The sequence below is a fragment of the Carassius gibelio genome, chromosome A7 (assembly GCF_023724105.1).
Source record: "Carassius gibelio isolate Cgi1373 ecotype wild population from Czech Republic chromosome A7, carGib1.2-hapl.c, whole genome shotgun sequence".
Lineage (NCBI taxonomy): Eukaryota > Metazoa > Chordata > Actinopteri > Cypriniformes > Cyprinidae > Carassius > Carassius gibelio.
The window spans coordinates 37,393,612-37,410,120 of NC_068377.1; the positions used below are offsets into that span (position 1 = coordinate 37,393,612).

At 35.7% G+C, this 16,509-nt stretch overlaps 1 protein-coding gene and 1 long non-coding RNA gene across 2 annotated transcripts in view; one reads left to right on the forward strand and one right to left on the reverse strand.

The window, feature by feature from the left end:
• The window catches only part of LOC128017541 (basement membrane-specific heparan sulfate proteoglycan core protein), a 1,082,135-nt gene that overhangs the window by 254,919 nt on the left and 810,707 nt on the right, over positions 1 to 16,509 (forward strand). The gene's annotated exons all lie outside the window — the stretch shown is intronic.
• On the reverse strand, positions 755 to 2,243 carry LOC128017451 (uncharacterized). The gene is made up of 3 exons (XR_008184455.1): positions 2,058 to 2,243; positions 937 to 1,052; positions 755 to 818 (listed from the first exon to the last, which is right to left on the reverse strand). It is a non-coding gene; the product is annotated as an uncharacterized LOC128017451 (long non-coding RNA).

Genomic DNA, 16,509 nt, shown 5'->3' on the forward strand with positions numbered 1-16,509 from the left:
CAATCCAGATGAAGTTGTTTAATGGACAGAGAGCTCAGCTTATGTTCTGTGTGATTTTAGCAGGGTGACCAACTATGACCCTTGTAGTACTGTACACTTACCATTCTTCAAGCTGTTTTGAGACCTTTTGAGAAGCTTTTTCTCTGAAGACAATTTAGCACATCCTCTTCTTTCTCTCCTTTCAAGAGCATCACTTGGTCAAAACCCCTCATTTGGCTGATGAGATCATCTGTACAAATTAAAATACTGCAATAAAAATTAAAGAATTAAGAAAAAGTTACAGAGGCAAAGGTCTTGCTCATGAGACTCCATTAGCATGTGTAGTTCTCAGAGACTCTAGAATTCATCTGTTGTTGCAGTAAATGTGTTTTTTTCCTCTAGAATCTTTCTCCAAAGTTCCTGACTTCTCTCACAAATGTGTTTTAGTCTGTGCAGTGTAAGGCTTTGCTCAAACCAATCAACTATCAATTCACAATTTATAACATAACATTTAGAAAACAATTAAATAATGTACATTGGTGTTTATATCAACTAAACCAATTTCATGAGACTTGTCTACTCTTAAAACAGGTGGTGTGTTTTTAAAAACATAATATTAAAAATGTCCAGTCACACTTTGCTAACATGCTGCAATTGTAATAGTAAAAAAAGAAATTAAGGCTGACATGACCAGTTCTGTGAGAGATCATCATAAAATGTTGTATAACACATCATTGCTTCAACACACACATACCAGAGGACTTCTGTTTGTTTGAGCTCAAGATGGCCATCTTCATTCCTCATCCTGAGCAAATCATTTACTTGGTCTTCCTTCTCTTCTGTCAAACAAGAAAATCTCTACTTACTCTGTGTGCAAATAATATTGCTCATTAAACATAATTAAGTTAATTTAAAGTAAGATTCAGACCAGAGCATTTGAGGAGTAAACAAATGTACCTGGGAAGAGCTGATCATGGCAAGATTCGCTGAGACTCAGTAATAGCTCTTTTAGTTTTTAGGAAGGTTTGTGAGGGTTGGCTCTTGAGTGAGCTGTTGAGCTTGATATTTTAGACCTGAAAAAGAAGAACAGCATTAGGATTATCTGCAAAAAATCCTGTAAGAAAGAAAGAAGGAAATATTATTAATTACGTGCAACTTGTACATTACACCTCTGTAAAGATGCTGTATAATTAAATGTTAAATGCATCCATTATTGAAAGCAAGTAATTAATAGCAAGCTATAGTCATATGAATTCTTTTGATAGTGTCAGATGACACCGTCCTGGGGCTTGTACAATATCATACAGTGTTAAACTGGATTATTAAGACTGTGATGTGTTTAGGGATCATTTTTAAGACTTTGACCCTGTCCAGATACCCACACTTGCAGTCTTGGCCACTTGAGAGTGTGTGTACGTGACAGTGTGTGCACAAGACTGTCCCCGGTCTTAATAATGCCAAAGCACAGCGTCCTTAACACACACTAAACCTCTCCAATACTGCTCCGGAGCACTATACAAAGCTTAGTGTATCCCATCATGCATCATGTTTTGGAATAAATCGTCAGACTTTTTGCCGAGATCTCACAAGAGGTCATGGGAAGCTGTCCAATGTACAGTATGTGAAATATTGATAATTAGTTATTAAAAATCTCTGTAAACACATAAGTGTCCCATAAGGCAGTGGCTCCCAATCCTGGTCCTGGAGAACCCCAACACTGCACATTTGAGATGTCTCCCTGATCAAACACACCTGATTCAACTCATCCGCTCATCAGTGAAGACTCCAAGGCAGATAAGAGAGACACCAAAACCGTGCAGTGCTGGGGTTCTCCAGGATCAGGATTGGGAAACACAGTCATCAGGTCATGAAAAGTTCGACACACACTTGTGGTCATCATGCTCACTCGAACACTAGGCAAAATACAGGAAAGACTTCAAATAAGTAATCAAGTGGTCAAGTGCAAAGATGGCAAGTGTGGGTATTTGGACAGTGCAACAGTTTAAGAAACAACAAATGCTGTACAAATTATAACAGCAGGAATGTTTGATAAAAGGGACAAACTATCACAGACTTACTGCTGCAAATATCTGCCTCCGCAGCTTTCTGTCTTCTCCATTTCTGAAGGAATCCCTCTCCAGAAACACCACTGGGCTGACTGCCTTTACGTCTTTTCAGCTAAAAATAAAAATAATAAAAAGGGGAGAGTAAATAAAATTGAATTATATACAGAATGTTAATAATGATCTGTGAGCAAAATATTTAGATATATATATATATATATATATATATATATATATATATATATATATATATATAAACTGATATGAAAGAACTGCAAGATGGAAAAATGCATGTTTTATTATTTATTTTTAATTTGATTTTTTTTTTTTTTTTTGGATTTACATTAAAAGGTATTAAAAGCATGCTACAGAACATATGATTACTGTGATATCTGTCATATAAAAGCACATAAAAACACTAACATTACAGTGATACAAACATAGCTGGTTTGGTGATTATTGTATTGGTGTATTGATTATTAATATACCATAGTAAAACTACAGTTACAGTTAATCCTGAAATTAATAATAATATAAAACTGTTCGAAGGTCTATGGCACATCAGGTGACAGATAGAGTTTAATCAGACTAATTAGCAGCTGTGTTCATTTATTTAAACGCAATGAAACTCAAAGACAGCCGCGGATGACCGATATAATACAGCGATTAAACATATGGCACTAATCTGATTAATAAATAAGACAGAATACATTTTATAAAAGGCATTAAAAGAGCGTATATACGACTACTCACCCAAACTGTGGAACTGATAGCAAGTATCGCGATGTGTGCTGAGACTTCTTGAACGTGATTTCATAGCGATAAACATCTCATGTCCTCTTGTCGAATTCTGACGCCAAAAGTTTCCCATTGAAAGCAATGAAGGTCGTAGTGCTTCGATATTCGACGCCGAGAGGCACATTTGGCGTCATAAAAGTGACGCTAGGGGCGCTTGACCATGCTTCGGTTTTTGACGCCTTTGGAGTGAGAATGGGTTGCCCACTGTCACTGTGGGTAATGTGTGTGTGTGTGTGTGTGTGTGTGTGTGTGTGTGTGTGTGTGTGTGTGTGTGTGTGTGTGTTAAGTGAATTACAGAACTGCCACTTACCTGGAGTCTCAGAATTACAATGTGTCAGGTTCTGAGAAATCAAAGATTCCAAAAAATGATTTAATTAGAATACCATGAAGTATTGTGAAATACTATATATAAAGACTTTATATATAGGCTTTATGAACAGATTAGAGTGACTCGTGAAGGACCAGCACCACCTCCTCTTGTCCGATGGTTTGAGGAATCAATTTTCCTGAATCCGGGATTAAGATTTAGGAGCTCATTTTTATTCCACCTCCTTTCCTGAAAGTCTGTCTTGCAGAATTGACAAAAAATTAATCTTCACATTAATTCCTAATTATTTTGCAATTCTTTTTGTCAGTTCTTCTTGACCTGTTTTTCTCTTCCAGCTTTCCTGGACTATTTTATAGCACTCATAAATGATTAAATAAAAAATAATGGTAGTTATTAAGATTGATATGGTTTGGAATTGGTCAAATGTGCTTGGAAAAAAATCACAATAAAACAATGTTTTAATGTTTAAGTTTGGAATATTAACTGACATGAATGAATGCTATATAAATATTGTTCATGTTAACATAATGTTTATAAATGAAATCTTATTGTAAAGTGTTACTAAAGTTTTATATATATATATATATAATATATATATAATATGTAAATGTGATTTTAATGTCTAGATTCGGATTAACCCTTTAACTGCCATATCCTTTAAAACCTCACTGCCAGAGAGATATTGTGAATGCATGTGCTCGCTGGGCACAGTTTACCTGATGCCACCGGGGTGGCGATGGCATTGGTGGCTTGAGTCCGCCATCGCTGCTTGCAGCTATATTTAATATTTGAGTTTTCTTGATTCAGATTTGACTGACAGACTTCATGATTTATAAACTTATCTTCACTTTGTGTTGCACTCACTCTGCTTATTACACAAATAAAACACAAGTTTATATCCAGTAGCACCATATTCATAATTGTGATCACAGAGTCTGTTGACGGTGTCTATCATTGTAACACGTTTACAGGAGATGTCTGTGTACAGTAGGGTGAGAGCAGGTGAATTAAGGTTTGAGTGTCTTCTCTTTAAAAGTTAACAGCCTATGACTGCAAATATGTTTGAACTGTTGCCATAACATTACATTTAGCAAATTATTTTATTGGTCTGATGTTATTAAGGGGTGAGGAGCAATGCCTCATTTTGAGACAAAAAAATATCAATGTGGCCTGACATATGCAATCTTCTCAATAATAGAGTTGATAAATCAATGAAAAACAAATGCATATTTAGAAATAATGATTCATAACCCATGTCTTGATGGCCTCTGTGATATCAATTGCTGATTTTGCTAAGTAATCCAGATTTTTATAAATATATATATATATATACTGTTTTTTTTTTAAATCGTTTAAGAAACTTTATTACAGTTTTTGTCCATTGCTTGAACACTATAGACCCATGCTTAGACTAAAGTAACACAACTTGAAGCTTTTGTTACCATACCTCAAACACATGTACCCATACCTTAAACAAAAGCGCTGCTTTGCTTTCTAGTTGCAATTCTGCTACACACATACTCCTTTATGCAGCACACTTGGTCCTGCATACTACACTCTAATTCATACATAAGACACTTCGTTCAAAAATGAAATCTCAGAGTGCCATTTGGAAAACACATGTATCCAAAATACAAAACACATCGGGTAATTGCTAGCACTCCAATACACAACTGAAGGCACTTACTTGCAAAACTGAACACCAATCAGCCAGCTACAAAAAGCCCTCAGTTTAGCCATTTCAAGAAATTTGCATGCACACGGATGGAGGGAGAGCAAGAGGAAGAGGAAGAGCAAGAGGAAGAGCAGGAAGAGGAGGAGGAGGTCGAAGATGCCATGCACGGACCCCTATTTCTGATGATATAAGAGCAACTTTGGTGGAGCATGTGATCAAGCATGGCCTGTCTGTGAGGGAAGCTGGGCAGAGAGTGCACCCACACGAAAAGCATTAAAAACTGCTAGATCTGATTACTTTTCTTCTCTTTTAGAAGAAAACAAACATAACCCCAGGTATTTATTCAATACAGTGGCTAAATTAACGAAAAATAAAGCCTCAACAAGTGTTGACATTTCCCAACACCACAGCAGTAATGACTTTATGAACTACTTTACTTCTAAAATCGATACTATTAGAGATAAAATTGCAACCATTCAGCCGTCAGCTACAGTTTCGCATCAGACAGTGCACTATAGACCCCCTGAGGAACAGTTCCACTCATTCTCTACTATAGGAGAGGAAGAATTGTATAAACTTGTTAAATCATCTAAACTTACAACATGTATGTTAGACCCTATACCATCTAAGCTCCTAAAAGAGGTGCTTCCAGAAGTCATAGGTCCTCTTCTGACTATTATTAATTCCTCATTGTCATTAGGATATGTCCCCAAAACCTTCAAACTGGCTGTTATTAAGCCTCTCATAAAAAAGCCACAACTTGACCCCAGAGAACTAGTTAATTATAGACCAATCTCGAATCTCCCTTTTCTGTCCAAGATACTAGAAAAGGTGGTATCCTCACAATTATATTCCTTCTTAGAGAAAAATGGTATATGTGAGGATTTCCAGTCAGGATTTAGACCATATCATAGTACTGAAACTGCTCTCCTTAGAGTTACAAATGATCTGCTCTTATCATCTGATCGTGGGTGTATCTCTCTATTAGTTTTATTGGATCTTAGTGCTGCATTTGACACAATTGACCACAACATTCTTTTGCATAGACTTTAACACTTTGTTGGCATCAGTGGAAGTGCATTAGCATGGTTTAAATCGTACTTATATGACCGCCATCAGTTCGTAGCAGTGAATGAAGATGTATCATATCGATCACAAGTGCAGTATGGAGTACCTCAAGGCTCAGTTCTAGGGCCGCTACTCTTCACGCTTTATATGTTACCCTTGGGAGATATCATCAGGAAACATGGTGTTAGCTTTCACTGTTATGCTGATGATACGCAGCTCTATATTTCCTCGCAGCCCGGTGAAACACACCAATTTGAAAAACTAATGGAATGCATAGTCGATATAAAAAATTGGATGACGAGTAATTTCTTACTGCTAAATTCAGAAAAAACAGAGGTGTTAATCATAGGGCCTAAAAACTCTACTTGTAATAACCTAGAACACTGTCTAAGACTTGATGGCTGCTCTGTCAATTCTTCCTCATCAGTTAGGAACCTAGGTGTGCTACTTGATCGCAATCTTTCCTTAGAAAGCCACGTTTCTAGCATTTGTAAAACTGCATTTTTCCATCTCAAAAATATATCTAAATTACGGCCTATGCTCTCAATGTCAAATGCAGAAATGTTAATCCATGCATTTATGACTTCAAGGTTAGACTACTGTAATGCTTTATTGGGTGGTTGTTCTGCACGCTTGGTAAACAAACTACAGCTAGTCCAAAATGCAGCAGCAAGAGTTCTTACTAGAACCAGGAAGTATGACCATATTAGCCCGGTCCTGTCCACACTGCACTGGCTCCCTATCAAACATCGTATAGATTTTAAAATATTGCTTATTACTTATAAAGCCCTGAATGGTTTAGCACCTCAGTATTTGAATGAGCTCCTTTTACATTATACTCCTCTACGTCCGCTACGTTCTCAAAACTCAGGCAATTTGATAATACCTAGAATATCAAAATCAACTGCGGGCGGCAGATCCTTTTCCTATTTGGCGCCTAAACTCTGGAATAACCTACCTAACATTGTTCGGGAGGCAGACACACTCTTGCAGTTTAAATCTAGATTAAAGACCCATCTCTTTAACCTGGCATACACATAACATACTAATATGCTTTTAATATCCAAATCCGTTAAAGGATTTTTAGGCTGCATTAATTAGGTAAACTGGAACCGGAACACTTCACATAACACCGTACTTGCTACATCATTAGAAGAATGGCATCTATGCTAATATTTGTCTGTTTCTCTCTTGTTCCGAGGTCACCGTGGCCACCAGATCCAGTCTGTGTCCAGATCAGAGGGTCACTGCAGTCACCCGGATCCAGTACGTATCCAGACCAGATGGTGGATCAGCACCTAGAAAGGACCTCTACTGCCCTGAAAGACAGCGGAGACCAGGACAACTAGAGCCCCAGATACAGATCCCTGTAAAGACCTTGTCTCAGAGGAGCACCAGGACAAGACCACAGGAAACAGATGATTCTTCTGCACATTCTGACTTTGCTGCAGCCTGGAATTGAACTACTGGTTTCGTCTGGTCAGAGGAGAACTGGACCCCCAACTGAGCCTGGTTTCTCCCAAGGTTTTTTTCTCCATTCTGTCACCGATGGAGTTTCGGTTCCTTGCCGCTGTCGCCTCTGGCTTGCTTAGTTGGGGTCACTTCATCTACAGCGATATCGTTGACTTGATTGCAAATTAAAACAGACACTATTTCAACTGAACAGAGATGACATCAATGAATTCAATGATGAACTGCCTTTAACTATCATTTTGCATTATTGAGACACTGTTTTCCAAATGAATGTTGTTCAGTGCTTTGGCGCAATCTATTTTGTTTAAAGCACTATATAAATAAAGGTGATTGATTGATTGATTGACACGCCACATGTCTCTTCTGCAGGTGATGGAACAGTGGTCACATTCAGGTGACAGCAATCCATGGATGGTTTCGACATGCAAGGGGATATTTTCCCCGGTGCCTAGCGGGAGAAGACATTGCGATGTTGATTAGGCCAACAGACAGCGGGATCGATGAGCCCACGAATACACAATTGCCATGATTTTCTGTGTTTACAGTATAGTGTCTTATATACAGTCAGGTCCATAAATATTGGGACATCGACACAATTCTAATCTTTTTGGCTTTATACACCACCACAATGGATTTGAAATGAAACGAACAAGATGTGCTTTAACTGCAGACATTCAGCTTTAATTTGAGGGTATTTACATCTAAATCAGGTGAACGGTGTAGGAATTACAACAGTTTGTATATGTACATCCCACTTTTTAAGGGACCAAAAGTAATGGGACAGATTAACAATCATAAATCAAACTTTCATTTTTTAATACTTGGTTGCAAATCCTTTGCAGTCAATTACAGCCTGAAGTCTGGAGATCAATTAGACATCAGCGTACGCTGGGTTTCATCCCTGGTGATGCTCTGCCAGGCCTCTACTGCAACTGTCTTCAGTTCCTGCTTGTTCTTGGGGCATTTTCCCTTCAGTTTTGTCTTCAGCAAGTGAAATGCATGCTCAATCGGATTTAGGTCAGGTGATTGACTTGGTCATTGCATAACATTCCACTTCTTTCCCTTAAAAATCTCTTAAAAATTTGTTTTGGCACAAGGAGCGAAGTTTTGCAAAATGTATCCAAGCAACGGGCAAAAACTGTAATTATATATAGTTTAGAAACATTATTTTAAACAGTATGCACTTTTTTTTCAAAGATAGTCATATTATTTTATTACGCTTTGAAGAAACGTGCAGACTATTTTGCCCGATGCATCCTCTTGTGGCCTCAGGAGGATTTTTTTTCTTCTTATCCCTAACTGAAATGAATAATACATTTTCACCTTTTTTTCTTCTACAGTTTCCCCCAGATCTACTCTGACTGTGACTCCAGACACTGCTGTCTTCACTGGAGAGACGGTCAATCTGACGTGTGTGATTGAGTCTAATCATACTGACTGGAGATATGAGTGGTATAAAGGCAGAGTAAAGTTACAGTGGTCTGATCGTTACACTGTAAACACAGACACTCTCACTATCAGAGCAGTAACTACATCTGATGAGGGTCAGTACACGTGTAGAGGACAGAGAGATAAAAGACCAAACTCATCACAGGAGAGTGAACCAATAAATCTGTCTGTTAACTGTGAGTAAATAAAATAATTACTTACATTTACATTTAGAGATGTAACTGCCATTAAAAAGAAAAGAGAAGCTTAAATGTGTGTGTGTGTGTGTGTGTGTGTGTGTGTGTGTGGCATGAGAGAGAAAGTGTGTCTGTTCTAGTATGTCATTAATTTCATTAATGAGCAATTAGTTATTGACAGATGTGTTTATTCTTTCAGAAAACTCAAATGAACTGAAGTATAACTAACACTTCACAGATACTGACATGTACACACCTCATCAACATCCTACAATTCAATGAAATGAAGAGTGCATTAACTACAGCATTAGAATAAAATCTTGCCCAAGATAAAATTTTCATTTACTCAATCTCATGAATCTGTGTATAATTCAATCAGTTTAATAATGAAAGTAGAAAAAAAGGAAAAATTGCTCCTTTTTTTTTTTTTTTTTTTTTTTAAACAAGAATTCAGTTTAAATTTTCATTTCTTGTTCAGGGATATAAAAATGAATAAACAGCTTGAATATTTGATTTCTACATGTGGGCGGGAATTAAACGGCTCTTTCTGCTGATTGGTCAGCTTAAAATCAAACCGTGACATCATCCTCTTCAAATAATTCAAATAATTCAATGAAATCAAATATTCAAGCTGATATATATATATATATATATATATATATATATATATATATATATATATATATATATATATATTCTGGAGGTATAATACATTTTTTTTGTGTGTATTCCCCAGTGAACTTGCTGAAAGTCTTTAGGACCTCTGTAATGTTCTCAATAATGTGCTTTTGTCTCTGTTTTTCAGGGTCATCTTCAGATCAGATTTCTTTCTACATCCTCTGTCATCTTCTAGTAATTTGTCCGTATCTGCTGGCGACAGTCGTGCTGCTTTACAAATGCTCCAGAGCGAGAGGTAACACTTCTGTCTGATCCGTCTCTCTCATCTCAATGGACCTCATTCATCAAACCTGAGTAAATAAACCAGTAAATTATGAGCAATTTGTGCATAAAACAGAGCTTCCTGAAAACTTTCAAAAAACAGAGAGTTAAAAATGTCAGACTCTCTTCTTAAAACGACCAGTCGGAGGCGCTGGAAGAGGTTTTTTTTCAGCTGATAAACTGTAGTTGCTCTGCTTTTGAATATCCACAGCAGCAAAGCATTCACCTACTAGTGTCTCATTTATTATACATTTTACTAAATATAAAAAAAGCAGTAGCCTAACCGTAATATTGACTTCTTCATTGTTGTAGACAGATGTTGTACAAGTAGATGGTTGTCTCTATTTGTGACTGGAGCGCTGTGTTTTACAGTTATCAACTCAGATGCAAAATAAATGAATAATAAATGAATAAAGAACAAAATAAAAAAGGGCAAATGATCTTGTCATTATTATGGCAGTGCATCAACATTCAAAGTTAATTTGCACGTGTTAGAGAGCAGGTGAACATTTCTTTCATACCAACTAACATTTTCATGAATTTAAAAGTTTACGTCAGAACTGCTTTATGAACGATTTACTAAAACATTAATTCTGCTCGTGTTTCATCAATGAGACTCAATGTCTTTTTCCTCAAACAATTCACATTCAGACAAACCTTTACTCTGTATTTTATATCTGTTATATAGATCCATATTTATTCATATATGATTCATAAATTAATACCTGCAGTGGAAGCAAAACAGAAAGTGTCAAATTGAGCTGAATATAAATGTTGTATGTGTGTGTGTTTGACAGTTAAATCTCCTGAAGCCCAAAGGCAGTCGCTGTAACAGAGGAATAATCATCTCTTCTCCAAAGCTCAGAGTCACAGGATGCTGGAGTCTCAGGCTGAAGGCTGGAAACACACTGGACACGAGTCCATCACAAGACTAACACACACACATTCACACTCTCACTCAATCCAGTGTCTCTGATTCACCTGCGCTGTAGATTAGATTGTGAACACAACACATGGAGAACAAGAGAACTAACTCCACACAGAAAGAGCTCCTGCTCATCATCGACTCCAAAACCAGTTTCTTCATGTGTGTCAGATTCACTGGAAGCTACTGAAAGTTACCCTTTAAATACCACAAACAACAATTATAATCTCAAATTACATCTGAACAACATGCTGTTTTTATGATGCTAGATGCTTTCTGTCGTCGGAGTAAAAGGAGTTTGAGTCTAATTCTAGAAATGTCTCTTTGCTGTTAAATCTTTACTGAATTTAAGGTAAAAGTAACTTTTACAGTGTTAGTAATATTTCAAGTCAAACACTTACTGGACTGAAGCAGCTTATATTTACCTGATTATCCAAACATAACTCTATTTGTTCTTCTCTCAGTTATCATTGTGTTGTATTATATTTTCAACATTATAAGTATTTGAATATCATTTATGTAAATATTCTGTTCTCAAGATCTCATTGATTTACATTATCAGCTTTCAGAATTATATCTCCATATAACTATTATCATCTGCACCAAATTACATTTTTGCTTCGTTTGGGCCTCGGAGTGAAATAGTGTTTTTTCATCTTGAATTTGAGCTCCTCAGTTTAAGTGATTTATCCAAGAATAATCTCATAAATGTATATTTTAATTTTACATTTAACACGGTTAAGTTCATGTGCTACCCTTCAAAAAAAAAAAAAAAAACAAACCTTGTTCTACCGTGAGCACAAATGTACATGATCTGGAGAAAATATATAGAAAACATCACATTATGAATTAACGGTTACAGAAATGTGATATCACTATGAAACAATAACATTTTGATTATTTCTGTCACATGAGGTTCACTATTATAAAACAGATGGATTATAAAACAGCAGAAAGAAAACAGTATTCAAAATAAACTGAACACAAAGACTGACTGGTGTCTACACAACAAAATACAACAGAACCCATTATAATCAGTGATGCTGTCTACACTGTCTACACGCTGCAATGTGACACGACAAATCCTGACAGTAAACTGATGCCTCCTTCTATTTATGACGTACTGACACAAAGTACGCTTCTGGAGGCGGAGTGTAGATGAATGTGAACATGACTCGTATCCCCTAAACACAACAACCATGAAATGAAGAAGTGTAGACAATCTAGGTGTGAGACGGACACCAATGCTCAGAATATTACAGACAAAAGAATAATGTTCAGAGTCAAGTATCATGTTTGCAATACAACAGAACCATAATCAGTCTTTTATGGGAAGTGTGAATGTCTGTAAAACTGAAGCATGATGTGAAAAAAATATATACATATATTAGTGTTCATTTATTATATTAAACTGGATAAATTGTTAGGCCTTTTTATATTTAGTGTGGTGTCATGATTTACTTTTGATAAAAAACAAAGGTTTATTACTGTGTGTTCATGCAGCAGTATGGTGTAACATTTATTTGTAACACATGTATTTTGTACTTGCTACCTTATATATCTTTACTCTTTCCTTTAATATATAATAATTTAAGACTTTCTGTCTCAGATGTGTCTCTGCGTCGCTCTTTACATAACTCCATGTCGTCGACACCAAGCTTCGTTGCTATTTCTTTCTATTTCTGTTTTCTCTGAATCTTACAGGTGTGGATATATCTGTGCAGCTCAGCTATTCCACACTCCGGTGTATTATTCATGTTTCTAGAGACGAGGAGATGTTGTTCTCTCTTTCCTGACTTCTGCTGAACCAGTTTCAGAACACACTCAGTGATTGTGTAACCGTCACGGACCAATAGAAACTCAGAGGTGTTTAGGAGAAGAAACTAACTCCTCCAGAAAGTTCAATTTGGTCGAACCGTCGAAACAAACTCAAAACAAACTTCGTTTAGGTCTGATTTTGCTCGAAATGTCAGTTCTTTCTTTGGTTTCGTCTGAAGTAAATCAGGGCTTAACGCTACATTGTCACCTAGTTGGAGACACTCAATGCTAAGAAAATAAACTGCCTTTTACTCTCACAATGAACTTATCATATTGGTTTGCTACATTCATAACAATGGAATTTACTGAATAACGTGGAATTTCATGGAATTAGTCTTATTTTTGATGAATAAATTAAAACTGGTCAGTACAATTAAATAAAATCCCAATATAGACTAGTGTTTGTGAATATTAAACTGCAAAAATCTATTTTATATACCGAATTATGTTCTGCATGTTAATTTGTTTACCAGAAAATATACAACATAGAATTTGTGAAGAAAATAGTATTCATTATTATTATTTATTCATTTTAGAGGTTTGCGTTTGGAAAAGCTGTGCCTGTCTCTGTTGGTTTGGCAGTAAAGCTTGCTTCTACACAGTTACCTTGTTTATTTTCATAATTCAACTTATATATTTTGTTATATTTGTGTTGTTATTTCTAATAAGTGAAGTTTACTGTTAAGTGCACTGATGTCAGATTCCGGTGTCAGGATGAAGCTGCTTCAGCTCTTTACACGTAGATCGTGTAGCTCTCCTTCCTGGATCTCTTGCGCTTCTCTCCTCCTTTACCTGCTCTTACTGACGGCCTTCATTGAGCCCTTCTTGGGCGCTTACTTAATGATACAGATAAAACCATCATAACATGTTTTCAAAAAACATTATCAATATTTTTATGACAACACGGGAGTATTTTATTCACTGCGCTATGCTAATTTCTAAAGGGGAAAACGGCGGTCTGTGATTGCGTGTCTCCATTGACCAACCCACAGAATGATTTCATTGGCCACATTAGAGCCAATCAGAGGCTTTGAAATGTTAATCCCGCCCACCACCTCATGCTTTACATCTTTTTTTTTTTTATTAACATTTTGTCAAAATACAATTTTAAGACGTAAACCAAGTTGAATCAATATACAGCTTCATAAATCTGATCTTAACAAGGAGAACAAGATAAGAGACAGGAAAAGATCTGAAATAAAATAGAAAAAAAAAACAGATACATAATTGAAAAACACTTAGGGGTCTGCATTAAAGTTAAAATAATTTGATTGTTTTGTTTAACTTGTTGTTCTTTTTTTTAATTTTCAATGCTGTTCCCATATTTTTTAAGGTCTGTAATTCTGAAATTGTAAAAGGAGGGTTTGCTTCTTTGCCCAATCATTTTGTGCAGATAATATTTAACTAAAATAATAATTAAGTTAATTACATATTTTTAATTGGCCGATAAATTTGTCTCAGTGACTATAAGAAGTATTTCAAATTTACTTAGAGAAATATTCTTTTTTATCATTTAGGAAATAAATCTTTGTAAATGGGACCAAAAGAAAGCTACAAGGGGACAATCAACAAAAACATGCTCAATGATTTCTCCTTCACAGCCGCAGAATGTACAAAAGTTACACACAGTTAGAAAAAAGCACAGATGTTTGCTTTTGAAGGGTAATATCTGTGAACAATTTTAATTTTATTTCCAATAATATACTGGTGAGGTAGCAGGAAGATCATGTTCCATAATTTCTTGTCCAGTAAAGTCCATCGGTGTTTACATATAGGGCCGTTTGAAGGGATTTGGGGGCCCCAAGCAAAATGGACATAAGAGGCCCTCCGACAAACCCAACCCCAATTTTTTTTTTTTTTTTAATGCATAGAATGCAATGCATACATAAAAAAAAAAAAAAAAAAAAACAACATTTAATTATTAATAATTGTTTCTCTGTCTGTATTTGTACTTTGAACAATGACAATAAAGTTGACAGATGAATTAAGTGCATTTAAGTGCCATTCAGGTGGGTTTTTAAATAAAGCATTTTCTGAGATGCACATTAAACACCAAACATTAATTTATCTTTTAATTATTGAAAAACCACACCTGTAGTTCATCATTAACATATGAACATGTTCCTCTAACACGTGACACTCAGAAAGTGTGTTCGGTCTTCATTCTGAACAACATATTTATTGTTTCTTAATATACTTCATATACATACTCACCGCTGGTTCAGTTTAACTGAACTGAGTTTGGTTCATTTAAAATATACTTCATGTGAAAACACACTAGTGTTCAGATTATTTTCTTGGCTATATATAAAGTCACAATTAACCCTTTAGTGTTCCCAGTCAAAAAAGGCCTGCCTATTAAAATTGCTTGTAAATCTCTTATTATGCTATATTATCACAAAAATCACAAGAGTGTCTTCAATTAGGTAATCAATAATATTATTATTGTTTTTCATTTTTTCTTTATATATATATATATATATTTTTTTTTTTTTCAACTGATTGTTTAGGCACCATTAATCTTGTTTTTATGCACTTCAGTTTTGGAGAGGAAATAAATAATATTATTTGTGGATAATTTTTTTCAGTAAGCAATAAAATATGAAAAATAATTTGTACTGTTTATCACACTATAGTGTGCATTAGGCTCAGATCAAAAATATCTGCAATCAATCTTAAAAATAATGCAAAGTCTTTCCCAATTGAAAGAAAACAAGCTGACAAAAATATTGAATCTAATATTTGGTGATATAGAGCATAATGTGAGATTCATAAGCTATTTTTTGTAGGCCGGTCATATTTGACCTGAAACACTGAAAGTGTAACACAGAGGGGGGGAAATGTTTTACAAAAACATGCACAAAAAAATGTTGTGAAGTTGTTAACAAGCAGGGGAAATGTGTGAGCAAAGTCAGTAAGTTTTATTTCAATGTAATAACATTAACTTGAATATTTGAAAAAAAATAAATAAATAAATAAATAAAAAAGAACACAAGATGAGGCTGGAGTCAATGTTTTCAGTCAAAGAGGAAGTGAGGCATCGCATTAATGTTCATATGTTCATTGCTTGTAATTACAAGTTGCAAGTGTTTTACTACATAAATGATGTATATATGTAACTGGATAAATAGGGAGACGGGAGTCGAGAGTGGCTTCTGCTTTGAAGGATGTCGATTCCCAAGGCGGTTGGCAACAGCTGGATTGTGAGTGGACAGGAGAGTGTGGAGGGAAGTGACGGATCAGGAAATGAACGAGGAGAGAGGGAAGTAGGTGGCGGGATGTATGAAAAACGAGAGATGGCTAGGAATAATAAACGGAAAAAGAAATGAAACAATAAAACAGAGGAAAGTAACTCGGATGGGGGATCGAATATACAGGATAAGCGGAGGGAGGAGTATGTGGTCTTTGCAAAACTTGTGGATGAAGGGGACTCGTTTGGAGGTATGAACCCAATACAGCTAACGAAATCTCTTAATAGGGAAATAGGTGAAATAAAGAGTGCTAAAGTGTTAAGAAATGGTGCACTGCTGGTTGTGTGTAAGGATGAAAGACAACAGGGGAAAGCAATCAAAATAAACATGATAAACAAAAAGAAAGTGGAGTGTTCAAGGACTTACAGGAAATTCGCAAAAGGAGTCATTACAGGGATTCTGGTAAACGTATCAGTGGAAGAGGTGAAAAAAAAACATAGCAAATGTAAAAGTAAATGAAGTCAGACGTCTAAAAATAAACAGGAACGGAAATATGCAAGATAGCCTTTCAGTTATGATCAATTTTGATCAGGAAAAACTCCCGGAAAAAGTATATATTGGATTCAT